Genomic DNA, 14,624 nt, shown 5'->3' with positions numbered 1-14,624 from the left:
CCCCTTCCTTGTTTCTGCCGTTTATCTTGCTAGCTTGTTTGAATACCCGGCAATCTCTGTTAGTATGGCTGGCCGGTTTGTCTGGGGTGCCGTGTATCTGGCAAGGACGATCGAGTATGCGGTCCAAGCTGGATGGTCCTCCGCTGCTCCTTTTATAGGGCTTCTTTCGCTGGCCGGACTTGGAGCCACTGAATCCGGCGTGAACTGTAGTGTCGTTGGTGTTTTCGCCATTGCTTCGGCGTTTGTGTCTATTGCGCCGGAGCTTTCCGGTGCTGTTCTTGGCCTCAGTGGGGCCTGCCTCGCTGGCTGTGTTTTTACTACGAGCCAGCCAACTGTCCTCACCCGCACAAAAGCGGGTCATGAGTGCCGTAAGGGCTGCCATAGACTTTGGCTTTTCTTGGACGAGTTGGCGTGCTAGCCATTCGTCGCGGATGCTGTGTTTGAAGGCTGCTAGGGCCTCGGCGTCCGGACAGTCAACGATCTGGTTCTTTTTGGTTAGGAACCTAGTCCAGAATTTTCTGGCTGATTCTCCAGGTTGTTGGACTATGTGGCTTAAGTCATCGACATCTGGTGGCCGGACATAAGTTCCTTGGAAGTTATCAAAGAAAGCCTCTTCCAAGTCCTCCCAGCTGCCGATGGAATTCTCGGGCATGCTATTTAACCAGTGTCGAGCTGGTCCTTTGAGCTTTAATGGGAGGTATTTGATGGCGTGGAGGTCATCTCCTCGAGCCATATGGATATGGAGAATGAAATCCTCGATCCATACTGCGGGATCGGTTGTGCCGTCGTATGATTCAATGTTGACAGGCTTGAACCCCTCGGAGAATTCGTGATCCAGTACTTTATCTGTGAAGCAGAGAGGGTGTGCGGCGCCTCTATATCGGGCCGCATCGTGGCATAGCTCTGATGGAGTCCATCTGCGGTATTCGGCCCGGGCGTGGTTAGGTTTATCACGTCCGAATAGGTAGCCGTCGTCGTGCCTCGAGGCACGCCCTCGCGATCCACATATCGATCTTGTATGTCCTGCTCTGTCGTCCAGGATCTGCCGGAGGTCGTAAGTGTGACCCCGAACTCTTCCGTCTCTATTTTTACGAGGCGGTGGGGCAGGCTGCTGTTCAGCCTGAGTTGCCGCTTTATCCCGGCCGTGGGGTGGCCGGTCGGCCGCCCTGTCTCGACAACGTGGTGGTCGTTCCGCATTACGCGAGGGAGACGTGTGCCCAGGTGCTTCCTCATCGAATTGAGGTTGTAGTATGCGTTTCGGGTAGCTCTTGGCTGGGCGCCTGAGGCCGTATTCTTCGGCTGTCAGGACATCAGTCCATCTGTCGACGAGCAGATCTTGTTTAGCTTGAAGCTGCTGCTGTTTCTTTTTCAGGCTCCTTGCAGTGGCTATGAGCTGAAGCTTAAAGTGCTCCTGCTCCAGAGGATCCTCAGGCACGATGAAGTCTTTGTTGCCGAGGCTTGTCTCCTCCTCGGAGGGTGGACGGTAACTATCGTCCTCCGATTCATCTTCTATGGCTTGTTCATCAGGGTTATCTTGCCTGTTGTCATGTTCCTCCTGTTCGGATGTAGCTCCTATAGGGTCTTCGTTGTTTTCGGCGTCGCCCGGAGTACTATTTTCTCCGGTGCCAGTATTGCTATCTTTTGAGCGGCGAGGCTTAGAGCGGCGTTTGGGGCGCCGGCGCTTGGACTGCGTCTCAGAGGGTTTATTCGTGTCTGGTTCTTCTTTGTCGTCGCCAAATCCTTTAGGTGTATCGACCATGTACACGTCGTACGAGGAGGTTGCCGTCCAGCATCCAGTAAATGGAGGTTCTTGGCCTTGCTCCTTGTTGGCATCGTCGTCCATATCGTCGATGTCTTCGGACCATAGTCAAGCACGTCGGTTAGGTCATCGACGGTGGCTATGAAGTGGGTGGCGGGTGGGAAGCGAAATTCCTCGTCATCCGCCTCTAATTCGAACCGAACATAGTTCGACTATGAGTCCTCCTCCAAGGATAAGTTCTTTAAAGAATTTAGCACATCACCAAAGGGTGAGTGCTGGAAGAAGTCTGCGGCGCTAAATTCGAAAATCGATAACCGATCCAGCTCGGTGTCCGCAGGCGCACCTGATCCGGAACATGTAGCCGGAGACGAGTCTGGAGTTCCATTGACGCAAGTATTGCAGGATGTTGAGTCCGTGTGCGGCTCCAACGCCGTGGAATTTGTGGCCTCGGAGGGCACGATCTGCTTCGGTTCTGAGGCCATTGCAGCCGCAGGATCCATCTCCTGGGTGTGATCCGATGACGGGTTTAAGTCATGTTCACCGGAGAGAGGGGGAGCGACTGCCGCCGTCTCGAACCCATCGAAGATCAAGTCTCCACGGGTATCCACGACGCAGTTCAAGCTTCCAAATCTGGCCTGATGGCCAGGGGCGTGGCTATCGACCTGCTTCAGATGGCCAAGCGAGTTGGCCCGCAGTACGAAATCGCCGAACACAAATGTTTTTCCGGGGAGGAAGGTTTCTCCCTGAACGGCGCCATTACTGACGATCGAAGGGGCCATCGAGTCCTTTGCCGATGGCACAATGGAACTCTCAATGAAAGCACCAATGTCGGTGTCAAAACCGGCGGATCTCGGGTAGGGGGTCCCGAACTGTGCGTCTAGGATCGATGGTAACAGGAGACGGGGGACACGATGTTTACCCAGGTTCGGGCCCTCTCTATGGAGGTAATACCCTACTTCCTGCTTGATTGATCTTGATGAATACGAGTGTTACAAGAGTTGATCTACCACGAGATCATAATGGCTAAACCCTAGAAGTCTAGCCTATGTGTATATGGTAATGAATGTCCTCTATCCGGACTAACCCCTCCGGTTTATATAGACATCGAGGGGATCTAGGGTTTACATGGAGTCAGTTACATAAGAAGGAATCTTCGGTCGCCAAGCTTGCCTTCCACGCCAAGTAGAGTCCAATCCCAACATGGGTATAGTCTTCGGCCTTCATGTATTCGTAGCCCATCAGTCCTGCCCAATGAATAACAGGCCGGATGCTCGAGGACCCATTAGTCCAGGACTCCCTCAGGGGCGGCCGGAGGAGGAGGGAGGACAGGGCGGCTGGAGGTGGAGGGAGGTGCGCAGTAGGGAAGAGGAATTACCTCAGTGGGGAGTGGAGGAGGAGCAGGAGCGTCGGCGGCGGCGGGCGACGATGGTTGTCGGGGAACGGCGGCGGCGGCGGACGACGGGGGGTGCGGGGGAGTGAGAGTGGAGAGGGAGAGTGGGGGTGGCTGGTTGGGAAGGTAACATTGAACTTAGCAGTAGCGCTGGGCAGGATAACACGCTACTCCTAGAGGCCATAGCAGTAGCGCCTTCTGCAGACGTGCTACTGCTAAGGCTAAGCATGTAAAAAGACTCAAAAATACATTAGTCATGAATGATCTTTTTGTGTAGAATCTAAATTGTCAATAGGAATCTTCCCCAGTTTTTAAGAACCGGTGAAGATTCCTATTGCGGCCACAGATCCTACACATAGAGTTCAATGAAGATAAAGTGCATGTGATGGTTTGAGAAGTAACGTATTTAAGGTGGTAAACACCCTGTTCGCTTAGGAGTATGGGACTAAACTTAGGCGTGAGGGGGATGAGACTTTAGCAGTAGCGACTGTAGGCACAACACGGTACTGCTAAGTATGTTAGCAGTAGCGCGTCTATTGGAAGCCCTCTACTACTATACATGGTTTGGGGGCAATGCCCTGGCAATTGTAGTAGTAGCGCCCTTCTCACCTAGCGCGCTACTGCTATCTGTGTATTAGTAGCGTCCTCTTTTGGAGCGCGCTACTGCTAAGTATCAATAGCATCTGTTTTTAAAACTCGCTGCTGGTAAGATTCTGTGTATAAGGTTTTCCCTAGTAGTGCTAATGGCTTCTCTCGAGAAAAATAGCAAACGGTGGGTAAACAAATTACTGTTGGGCAATTGATAGAACTTCAAATAATTATGACGATATCCAGGCAATGATCATTATATAGGAAAGATTAGTAGACCGACTCCTGCCTGCATCTACTACTATTACTCCACACATCGACTGCTATCCAGCATGCATCTAGTGTATTAAGTTCACGGAGAAACGGAGTAATGCAATAAGAACGATGACATGATGTAGACAAGATCTATCTATGTAGAGATAGACCCCATTGTTTTATCCTTAGTAGCAACGATACATACGTGTTGTTTCCCTTCCTGTCACTGGGATCAAGCACCGTAAGATCGAAACCCACTATTGGGCACTTCTTCCCATTGCAAGATAAATAGATCAAGTTGGCCAAACAAAACCCAATTATCGGAGAAGAAATACGAGGCTACAAGCAATCGTGCATATAAGAGATCAAAGAAACTCAAATAACTTTCATGGATATAAAAAGATAGATCTGATCATAAACTCAAAGTTCATCGATCCCCACAAACACACCGCAAAAGAGTTACATCATATGGATCTCCAAGAGACCATTGTATTGAGAATCCAGCGAGAGAGAGAAAGCCATCTAGCTACTATCTACGGACCCGAAGGCCTACAAAGAACTACTCACGCATCATCGGAGAGGCACCAATGGAGGTGGTGAACCCCATCTGAGATGGTGTCTAGATTGGATTGGTGGTTCTGGACTCTGCGGCGGCTGGATGAATATTTCGTCGCTTCCCCTAGGGTTTCTGGAATATTGGGGTATTTATAGAGCAAAGAGGCGGTCCAGGGGCACCCGAGGTGGGCACAACCCACCAGGGCGCGCCTGGCCTCCTGGCGCGCCCTGGTGGGTTGTGCCGCCCTCGGGACACCCCCCAAGAGCAGCCAGGGCCCGTTGTGTTCCTTCTGGCCCATAAAAATTCTCCGTAAAGTTTCGGGGCATTTGGACTCCGTCTGATATTGATTTTCTGCGATGTAAGAAAACATGGAAAAAATAGCAAGTGGCACTTGGCACTATGTCAATAGGTTAGTACCAAAAAATGATATAAAATGACTATAAATGATTGTAAAACATCCAAGACTGATAATATAACAGCATTGAACAATAAAAAATTATAGATACGTTGGAGACGTATCAGCATCCCCAAGCTTAACTCCTACTCGTCCTCGAGTAGGTAAGTGATAAAAACAATTTTTTATGTGGAATGCTGCCTAACATGTCATATCATATTTCTTTTCTTTATAGCATGGACATTTGGACTTTTAGTTGTTCAAAGCAATAGTCTAGTTTTGACATGATAATTTAGATACTCAAGGATATCAACAAGCAACCATGTCTTTCAAAATATCAATGCTAAAACAAGTTATCCCTAGCCCATCATGCTCAAACATTGATCCATTCATGAAGCACACTCAAATATTAACTACATCCCATAATTAAGTACGATCATATTGCCTCCTAGTTGGTGCTTTTATAAGAGAAAATGGAGACTCAAAATAAAAATTGCATAACGTAAAAGAAAGGCCCTTCGCAGAGGGAAGTAGGGATTTGTAGGGGTGCCAAAGCTCAAAGTGAAAAACTTAGAGATAAAAACATTTTGGGAGGTGTATCCATCCCACCAACGAAAACGACATAGAGTTCCAAACACTTTCCATGCTAGATATGCCATAGGCGGTTCCCAAACAGAAAATAAAGTTTATTCCTTTTTCCACCATACTTTCAGTTTCCATGGCTAACCGTATCCACGGGTGCCCTCCATACCAACACTTTCCAAGAAATTTATTATTTGACAACATAAAGTAAATTCAATTTTTTTGCATTTCGGGACTGGGCATCCCTAATACCTTTGCCTTACTCTCGTGCAATGACAAGTGAATAAACACTCATCTTGAGAATAACACATCTAGCATGGAAAATATTAGCCACCCTTCACCGCACCGCGAGCGAAACAAACACACAAAAGAGAAGTTTGTTTTGAAAACTAGAGATGGCACATATAAATTTGCTTAGAACGGCAAAAGAATACCGCATATAGGTAGATATCGTGGACTCATGTGGCAAAACTGGTTTAAGGGTTTTGGATGCACAAGGAGAGGTCATACTTAGTGCAAAATGAAGGCTAACAAAAGATTGAGAAGTGACCAAACAAGAAACAGATAATCTCATAAGCAAACATTAAGCATAAATAACACCGAATAATGCACCACAAGTAGGATATAATTTCATTGCATGACTATTGACTTTCGTACTTGCATAGGGAATCAGAAACCTTAACACCAATATTCTTACTAAAGCATAATTACTCACCAACATAACACACATATCACATCATCATATCTCAAAAGTATTACTGAGAATCAAGTTTATTTTGTCCAATGGTCTTCATGAAAGTTTTTATTATATCCTTCTTGGATATCTATCACTTTGGGACTAATTTTCATGTGTTGCTTTTCATAAGCTCAAACAAATATAAGTGAAGATCATGAGCATAATTCTTTTTCTTTCTCTCAAAATAATTTAAGTGAAGCAAGAGAGAATTTCTTGAAAATTAATAAAGCACACCTTGCTCAAAAAGATATAAGTGAAGCACTAGAGCAAGTTCATTGCTCATAAAAAATTTAAGTGAAGCATAGAGAGCAATTCTAACAAGTCATGACATAATTTTGGCTCTCTCAAATAGGTGTGTACAGCAAGGATTGATGACTTAAAACACAAAATAAAACAAGCAAAGACTCATAACATACAAGACGCTCCAAGCAAAACACATATCATGTGACGAATAAAAATATAGTTTCAAGTAAAATACCGATAGTTGTTGGAAGAAAGAGGGGATGCCACTCGGGGGCATCCCCAAGCTTAGTTGGTTGCTCATTTTTGGATAATAGCTTGGGATGCCGGGGCATCCCCAAGCTTAGGCTGTTCTATCCTTCCTTCATCCATCGTAAGATAACCCAAAACTTGAAAACTTCTATCACACAAAACTCAACAAAACCTGAGTGAGATCCGTTAGTGTAAGAAAGTAAACCACTACTATAAGTACTGTATCAAACCAATTCATATTTTGTTTTTGTATTATATCTACGGTATTCCAACTTTTCTATGGCAAAAACTCATCAAAGAAAACCATAGAGCCATCAAAATAAGCACACAACACAAAGAAAACAGAATCTGTCAAAACAGAACAGCCTGTAGCAATCTGACTTAAACAAAAACTTCTGGAACTAAAAAAATTCTGAAAAATAGGACTACCTGAGCAATTTGTATATTAATCTTCTACAAAAAGAATCAACGCAAAAGCACTTTCTGATGAAAAATTTGAATTATTTTCGTGAGCGCAAAGTTTATGTCTTTTTCAGCAAGATCAAACAACTATCACCCAAGACGATCCTATCGGTTCTACTTGGCACAAACACTAATTAAAACACAAAAAACACAATCATAACAGTAGCATAATTGTGTTAACACTCAAGAACAGAAAGCAAAAAGCAAAAATAAAATTTATTCATTGGATTGCCTCCCAACAAGCGCTATAGTTTTACGCCCTTAGCTAGGCATAAAGCAAGGATCTAAGTTTTGTCTGCCGAAGTTTTGGCAGTTTTTGTAAGGGTTTTTTCAAACCCGTGAGGCTCTTTACGCTTCCCTAAATTCTCCGGGAGAGAAACCATCTTAAGATCCAAAATCTCCAATCTCTTATTGCAAAGAGTAATCAGGGTATTCATGCGATTGATACTACCATTGAGGTGTTTGAGGGGTTCATTATATTTCTGTATTTCAACCATATGTTTATGCAAATCACCAAGTTTGTCCAACATTTGAGCTCCCTCAGGGGTAAAAGAAAACCCCTTCTTTTGAGGTGGAATTCCCAAAATTCCCTCTAAGATTTCATAGGCTGCATTGGCATCAAGTTCAATGAAATTTCCTTTAGCGTCAAAATTGAGAAGTTGTCTATGATGCAAAGCCAATCCTATGTAAAAGTTATGAAGAAAAACTTTAGCGTCCCCCTTTAAATTGGAAATATAATAAGATTCCATAAGCCTATACCAGGCATCTTTCAAATTTTCTCCTTGTCTTTGCTTGAAGTAAAGAACTTTAAAATCTGGTGACAAAGGAGGAGTAGGAATGCTAGCCATCAAGACTAGAGAGCAAGAAAAACAGCGGATGAAAAAGAGAGGCGAATATTGTGAAGTGGGGGAGAGGAAAACGAGAGGCAAATGGAAAATAATGTAAATTGCGAGGATATGAGATTTGTGATTAGGAACCTGGTATATGTTGAAGATCCTCTGCGGCAACGGCGCTAGAAATTCCTTTTGATGTCGCTTGAAGCTACGTCGGTATTTCCCCAAAGAGGAAGGGATGATGCAGCAGCGGCGGTAGGCATTTCCCTTAGATATGAAACCAAGGTTATCGAACGAGTAGGAGAAGCAAGAAACACAACATAAACAACCCCTGCACACAGATAACAAATCCTCGCAACCCGGCGTGTTAAAGGGCTTGTCAATCCCTTTCGGGGTACGGCGCCTCAAGTGGCAAACATACGTGAGATAAATTTGTAGTAAATTGATAGATCGAACGCTAAATAAAATAAATAAAGAAAAATTGCAGCAAGGTATTTTTGGTTTAATAGATCTGAAAATAAATGCAAGGAAAAAGTAGATCGCGGAGGCAAATATATGAGAAAGAAGACCCGGGTGCGTAGGTTTCACTAGTGGCTTCGCTCGAGAAAAATAGCAAATTGTGGGTAAACAAATTACTGTTGGGCAATTGATAGAACTTCAAATAATTATGACGATATACAGGCAATGATTGTTATATAGGCATCACGTCCAAGATTAGTAGACCGACTCCCGCCTGCATCTACTACTATTACTCCACACATCGACCGCTATCCAGCATGCATCTAGTGTATTAAGTTCATGGAGAAACGGAGTAATGCAATAAGAACGATGACATGATGTACACAAGATCTATCTATGTAGAGATAGACCCCATCGTTTTATCCTTAGTAGCAACGATACATACGTGTTTTCCCCTTTCTGTCACTGGGATCAAGCACCGTAAGATCGAACCCACTACCGGGCACATCTTCCCATTGCAAGATAAATAGATCAAGTTGGCCAAACAAAACCTAATTATCGGAGAAGAAATACGAGGCTACAAGCAATCGTGCATATAAGAGATCAAAGAAACTCAAATAACTTTCATGGATATAAAAAGATAGATCTGATCATAAACTCAAAGTTCATCGATCCCAACAAACAAACCGCAAAAGAGTTACATCATATGGATCTCCAAGAGACCATTGTATTGAGAATCTAGCGAGAGAGAAAAAGCCATCTAGCTACTAACTATGGACCCGAAGGTCTACAAAGAACTACTCACGCATCATCAGAGAGGCACCAATGGAGGTGGTGAACCCCATCCGAGATGGTGTCTAGATTGGATCAGGTGGTTTCTGGACTCTGCGGCGACTGGATGAATATTTTGTAGCTTCCCCTAGGGTTTCTGGAATATTGGGGTATTTATAGAGCAAAGAGGCGGTCCGGGGGCCACCCGAGGTGGGCACAACCCACCAGGGAGCGCCTGGGCCTCCTGCCACGCCCTGGTGGGTTGTGCCTCCCTCGGGGCACCCCCAGGCGCAGCCAGGGCCCATTGTGTTCCTTCTGGCCCATAAAAATTCTCCAGAAAGTTTCGGGGCATTTGGACTCCGTCTGATATTGATTTTCTGTGATGTAAAAAAACATGGAAAAAACAGCGACTGGCACTTGGCACTATGTCAATAGGTTAGTACCAAAAAAGATATAAAATGACTATAATTTATTGTAAAACATCCAAGATTGATAATATAACAGCATGGAACAATAAAAAATTATAGATACGTTGGAGACGTATCACTCGGCTTTCTCGTAATGATCAATCCAGGCTCAATACTTCTTGCACTGGTTCTTTTATGAAGAAAACTATTGAATTCAAACGGGATCTCTTGGAAAGAATTGAATGCAACTCTAAAGATTGGGAGCTCGACGAAGGTAAGGAGTCAGGTATAAACCTTAAGTTTGATTGTGTTAAGTCTTTTATGGATACCGATGCTTTTCCTGAATTTAGCACTAAATATGGACTTGACTCTGAGATAGTAGCTTCTTTCTGTGAATCATTTGCTACTCATGTCGATATCCCCTAGGAGAAGTGGTTTAAATATCATCCTGACATTGAAGTAGAATAATAGAACCCATTAAAGCTAAAGAAGAAACCATTACTTATAATGTTGATCCTACTGCTTATATTGAGAAACCACCTTTTCCTGTTAGGATAAAAGAACATGCTAAAACTTCAGTTGTAGTCCATAAGAGTTATACTAGAACACCTACACCCCCTGAACAAATTAATGTTGAACCTAGTATTGCTATGGTTAAAGATCTATTGGTCGATAATATTGATGGGCATGTTATTTATTTTTGTAATGAAGCTGCTAGAATTGCTAAACCCGATGAAAAAGATAAATGTAGACCTATTGTTGGCATGCCTGTTTGTCTCTGTTAAAATAGGAGATCATTGTTATCATGGCTTATGTGATTTGGGTGCTAGTGTGAGTGAAATTCCCTTTACTTTATACCAAGAAATTATAAATGATATTGCACCTACTGAAATAGAAGATATTAATGTTACTATTAAGCTTGCTAATAGAGATACTATCTCACCAATTGGGATTGTAGAGATGTTCAAGTCTTGTGTGGGAGGATTTTTATTTCTGTGCCCCTGGTTTGTTAGTTGTACTCATTTATCCCCACGCTGTTAACTTGTGCTCACTTTTCTCCACTCCCTTGCCCGAAACCCTCAGAACAGGTTACAACGGACATTGCCGTCAGGTCAATCCCTTTGACCGTTAACTCTGATGAGTGGGGCCGCATAGGGCCGAGGCCACCTTTTACCGTTTACACGTGTACCGTACAGTGGTATTCGTATACGTGGGCGCATGAAACTGACAGCGGTCGTGGGGTAGGACGTGTCCATGGGACATGCCCGAAACGTCCCATCATATAAAGAGGGGGAACCACCTCGTGACGCATCGCCCCTACCATTCCCCACATGTTTTCCCCCAAATCCACTCCCTGCCGCATCGTCTTTCTCTCCCCCACCGGCGTCGTCTCGCTCTCCTCCACTGCCTCCACTGCACCGTCTCGCTCTCCCCCATTGCATCCTCTTCCTCACCTTCATCGCCTCCATCTGACCGATGGCTGAAGCTCGTGGTGACGCCGGCGCAGCGGCCGGAGATGTAGTGTAGCTCTAGGGCTCGGTGACCGTGGATGTTGGCGGCATCCATGGCGGTGCGGGGAAACTCGCAACCGGTGCGGATGTGGAGAAGGAGTTCAAGGGCTCTGATACGTCTCCGTCGTATCTACTTTTCCAAACTCTTTTTCCCTTGTTTTGGACTCTAACTTGCATGATTTGAATGGAAATAACCCGGACTGACGCTGTTTTCAGGAAAATTTCCATGGTGTTATTTTTGTGCAGAATAAAAAGTTCTCGGAATGACGTGAAACTTCACGGAGCAAAGTTTTGGAATTAATAAAAATATCGGCGAAAGAATCAGTAGCAGGGGGCCCACACCCTAGCCATAAGGGTGGGGGCGCGCCCTCCGACCTTGTGGGCCCCCTGGACCTCCACCGACCTCAAGTCCAACTCCATATATTCTCTTTCGGGGAGAAAACAATCAGAGAGAAGGATTCGTCACGTTTTACGATACGGAGCCGCCGCCAAGCCCTGTTCTTCCTCGGGAGGGCAGATCTGGAGTCTGTTTTGGGCTCCGAAGAGGGGAATCATTCGCCATCATCATCATAAACCATCCTCCATCACCAATTTCATGATGCTCACCGCCGTGTGTGATTAATTCCATCGTAGGCTCGCTGGACCGTGAAGGGTTGGATGAGATTTACCATGTAATCGAGTTATTTTTGTTAGGGTTTGATCCCTAGTATTCACTATGTTCTAAGATTGATGTTGCTATGACTTTGCTATGCTTAATGCTTGTCACTAGGGCCCGAGCGCCATGATTTCAGATCTGAACCCTTTATGTTTTCATGAATATATTTGTGTTCTTGATCCGATATTGCAAGTTATAGTCACCTACTACGTGTTATGATCCGGCAACTCTGGAGTGACAATAGTCGGGATCACTCCCGGTGATGACAGTAGTTTGAGGAGTTCATGTATTCACTAAGTGCTAATGCTTTGGTCCGGTAATCTATTAAAAGGAGGCCTTAATATCCCTTAGTTTCCAACAGGACCCCGCTGCCATGGGAGGGTAGGACAAAAGATGTCATGCAAGTTCTTTTCCATAAGCACGTATGACTATATTCAGAATACATGCCTACATTATATTGATGAATTGGAGCTAGTTTTGTGTCACCCTATGTTATAACCGTTGCATGATGAATGCCATCCGACATAATTATCCACCATTGATCCATTGCCTACGAGCTTTTCACATATTGATCTTTGCTTAGTTACTTTTCCGTTGCCACTGTTACGATTGCTACAAAACCGCTACTATTACTTTTGCCACCGTTACCGTTACTTCCATACTACTTTGCTACTAAATACTTTGCTGCAGATATTAAGTCTTTCAGGTGTGGTTGAATTGACAACTCAACTGCTAATACTTGAGAATATTCTTTGGCTCCCATTGTTTCGAATCAATAAATTTGGGTTGAATACTCTAGCCTCGAAAACTGTTGCGATCCCCTATACTTGTGGGTTATCAAGACCTTTTTTCTGGCGCCGTTGCCGGGGAGCATAGCTCTATTCTATGAGTCTCTTGGGATTTATATCTGTTGATCACTATGAGGAACTTGAAAGATCAAAGAACCAAGATTTTTCCCTCAACTACGAGGGGAGGTAAGGAACTGCCATCTAGCTCCGCACTTGATTCTCCTTTTGTTTTGAGTAAACTTGCGACACCTACACCTGCTATTGATTCTAATATGTCGCATGTAATTGATGATGACACTTCTGCAATGCATGATTCTTATGATGATACCACTTCTTTGCTTGATAATATTGTGCCACTAGGTGAATTTCTTGATGAACAACTTGCTAGGGTTAGAGAGAATGAAATTAATGAAACTGATGATATTATTGAAAATGATGATTATGATTCTCCCCCTAGATATGAATTTCCTGTTGTTCCTGAGGGTTATGTTATGGATGAAGAAACTGCTAGAGACTCCTTTGCTTGCAATGATAGAGAGGATCTTAAGAAATTGTTAGCTAAGCTGAAAGAAAAATCCTTGAATGCTAGAATGAAATATGATCCCGCTTTTGCTACTTCACCTATCTCTGTTACTGATAAGGATTATGAATTCTCTGTCGATCCTAAGTTAATTACTTTGGTTGAATCTGATCCTTTTCATGGTTATGAATCTGAAACTATTGTGGCACATCTTACTAAATTGAATGATATAGCCACCCTATTTGCTCATGAGGAAAAAATTCGCTATTACTATATTATTAAATTGTTTCCTTTCTCATTAAAAGGTTATGCTAAGTTATGGTTTAATTCTCTTTCTCCTAGTTGTGTGCGTAGTCCCCAGGATATGATTTATCACCCTAGTTATGATTTTAATTTTGTGCAAATTGAAGAAGAGAGTCTCCCACAAGCTTGGGGGAGGCTTCTCCAATTACTTAATGCGTTGCCTGATCATCCTCTCAAGAAAAATGAAGTACTTGATATCTTTTATAATGGACTAACCAATGCTTCCAGAGACCACCTGGATAGTTGTGTTGGTTGTGTTTTCAGGGAAAGAACTGTTGAGCAAGCTGAATTGCTATTGAATATTATTATGAGTAATGAAAATGATCGGACACTTCCTGAACCAACTCCAAAGCTAACTCCAAAGAAAAGGGTATTCTATTTCTCAGTCCTGAGATATGCAAGAGGCAAAGAAATCTATGAAAGAAAATGGTATTAAAGCTGAAGATGTTAAAAATTTACCGCCTATTGAAGAAATACATGGTCTTGATAACCCGACATAGGTAGTAGAGGTGAACTCTCTCCGTAGATTTTATGAAGGTGATATTCCTCATAATTAGTCTGCTAGTCAATGCTTGGACGAGTTTGATAATTTTATTGTTAAACAAGAGAACTTCAATGCTTATGTTAGTAGACAATTGAAATGTAATGCTTACATGCTTGACCACTTGGGTGATTATATGAGTAGAACTGTTAATGATCTCAAGCTTATTAGTAAACATGCTTCCATGGTTACAACTCAAGTAGAACAAGTACTTAAGGCTCAAGATGATTTGCTTAATGAGTTTAATAGTAAGAACAATGATAATGTTGTTAGGGTTATGACTAGAGGTGGTAAAATGACCCTGGAACCTTTGTATCCTGAGGGTTATCCTAAAAGAGTTGAGCAAGATTCTCAGAGAAGTAATACTGATGCACCTAGTACTAGTACTAAAAAGAAAAAAAATTGATAGGACTTTGCATGCTAGTGAACCTACTATAGACACACCTGAGAATCCCAATGATATTTCTATTTCAGATGATGAGACACAATCTGGTGATGAACATTGATGCTCAACCTAGTAATGATAATGATGTAGAGATTGAACCTGCTGTTGATCTTGATAACCCACAATCAAAGAAACAACGTTATGATAAGAGAGATTTTGTTGCTAGAAAACATGGTA

Source organism: Triticum aestivum, chromosome 3D, assembly GCF_018294505.1.
Source record: "Triticum aestivum cultivar Chinese Spring chromosome 3D, IWGSC CS RefSeq v2.1, whole genome shotgun sequence".
In the NCBI taxonomy this organism is placed as follows: Eukaryota; Viridiplantae; Streptophyta; class Magnoliopsida; order Poales; family Poaceae; genus Triticum; species Triticum aestivum.
This window is presented reverse-complemented; position numbering follows the sequence as displayed.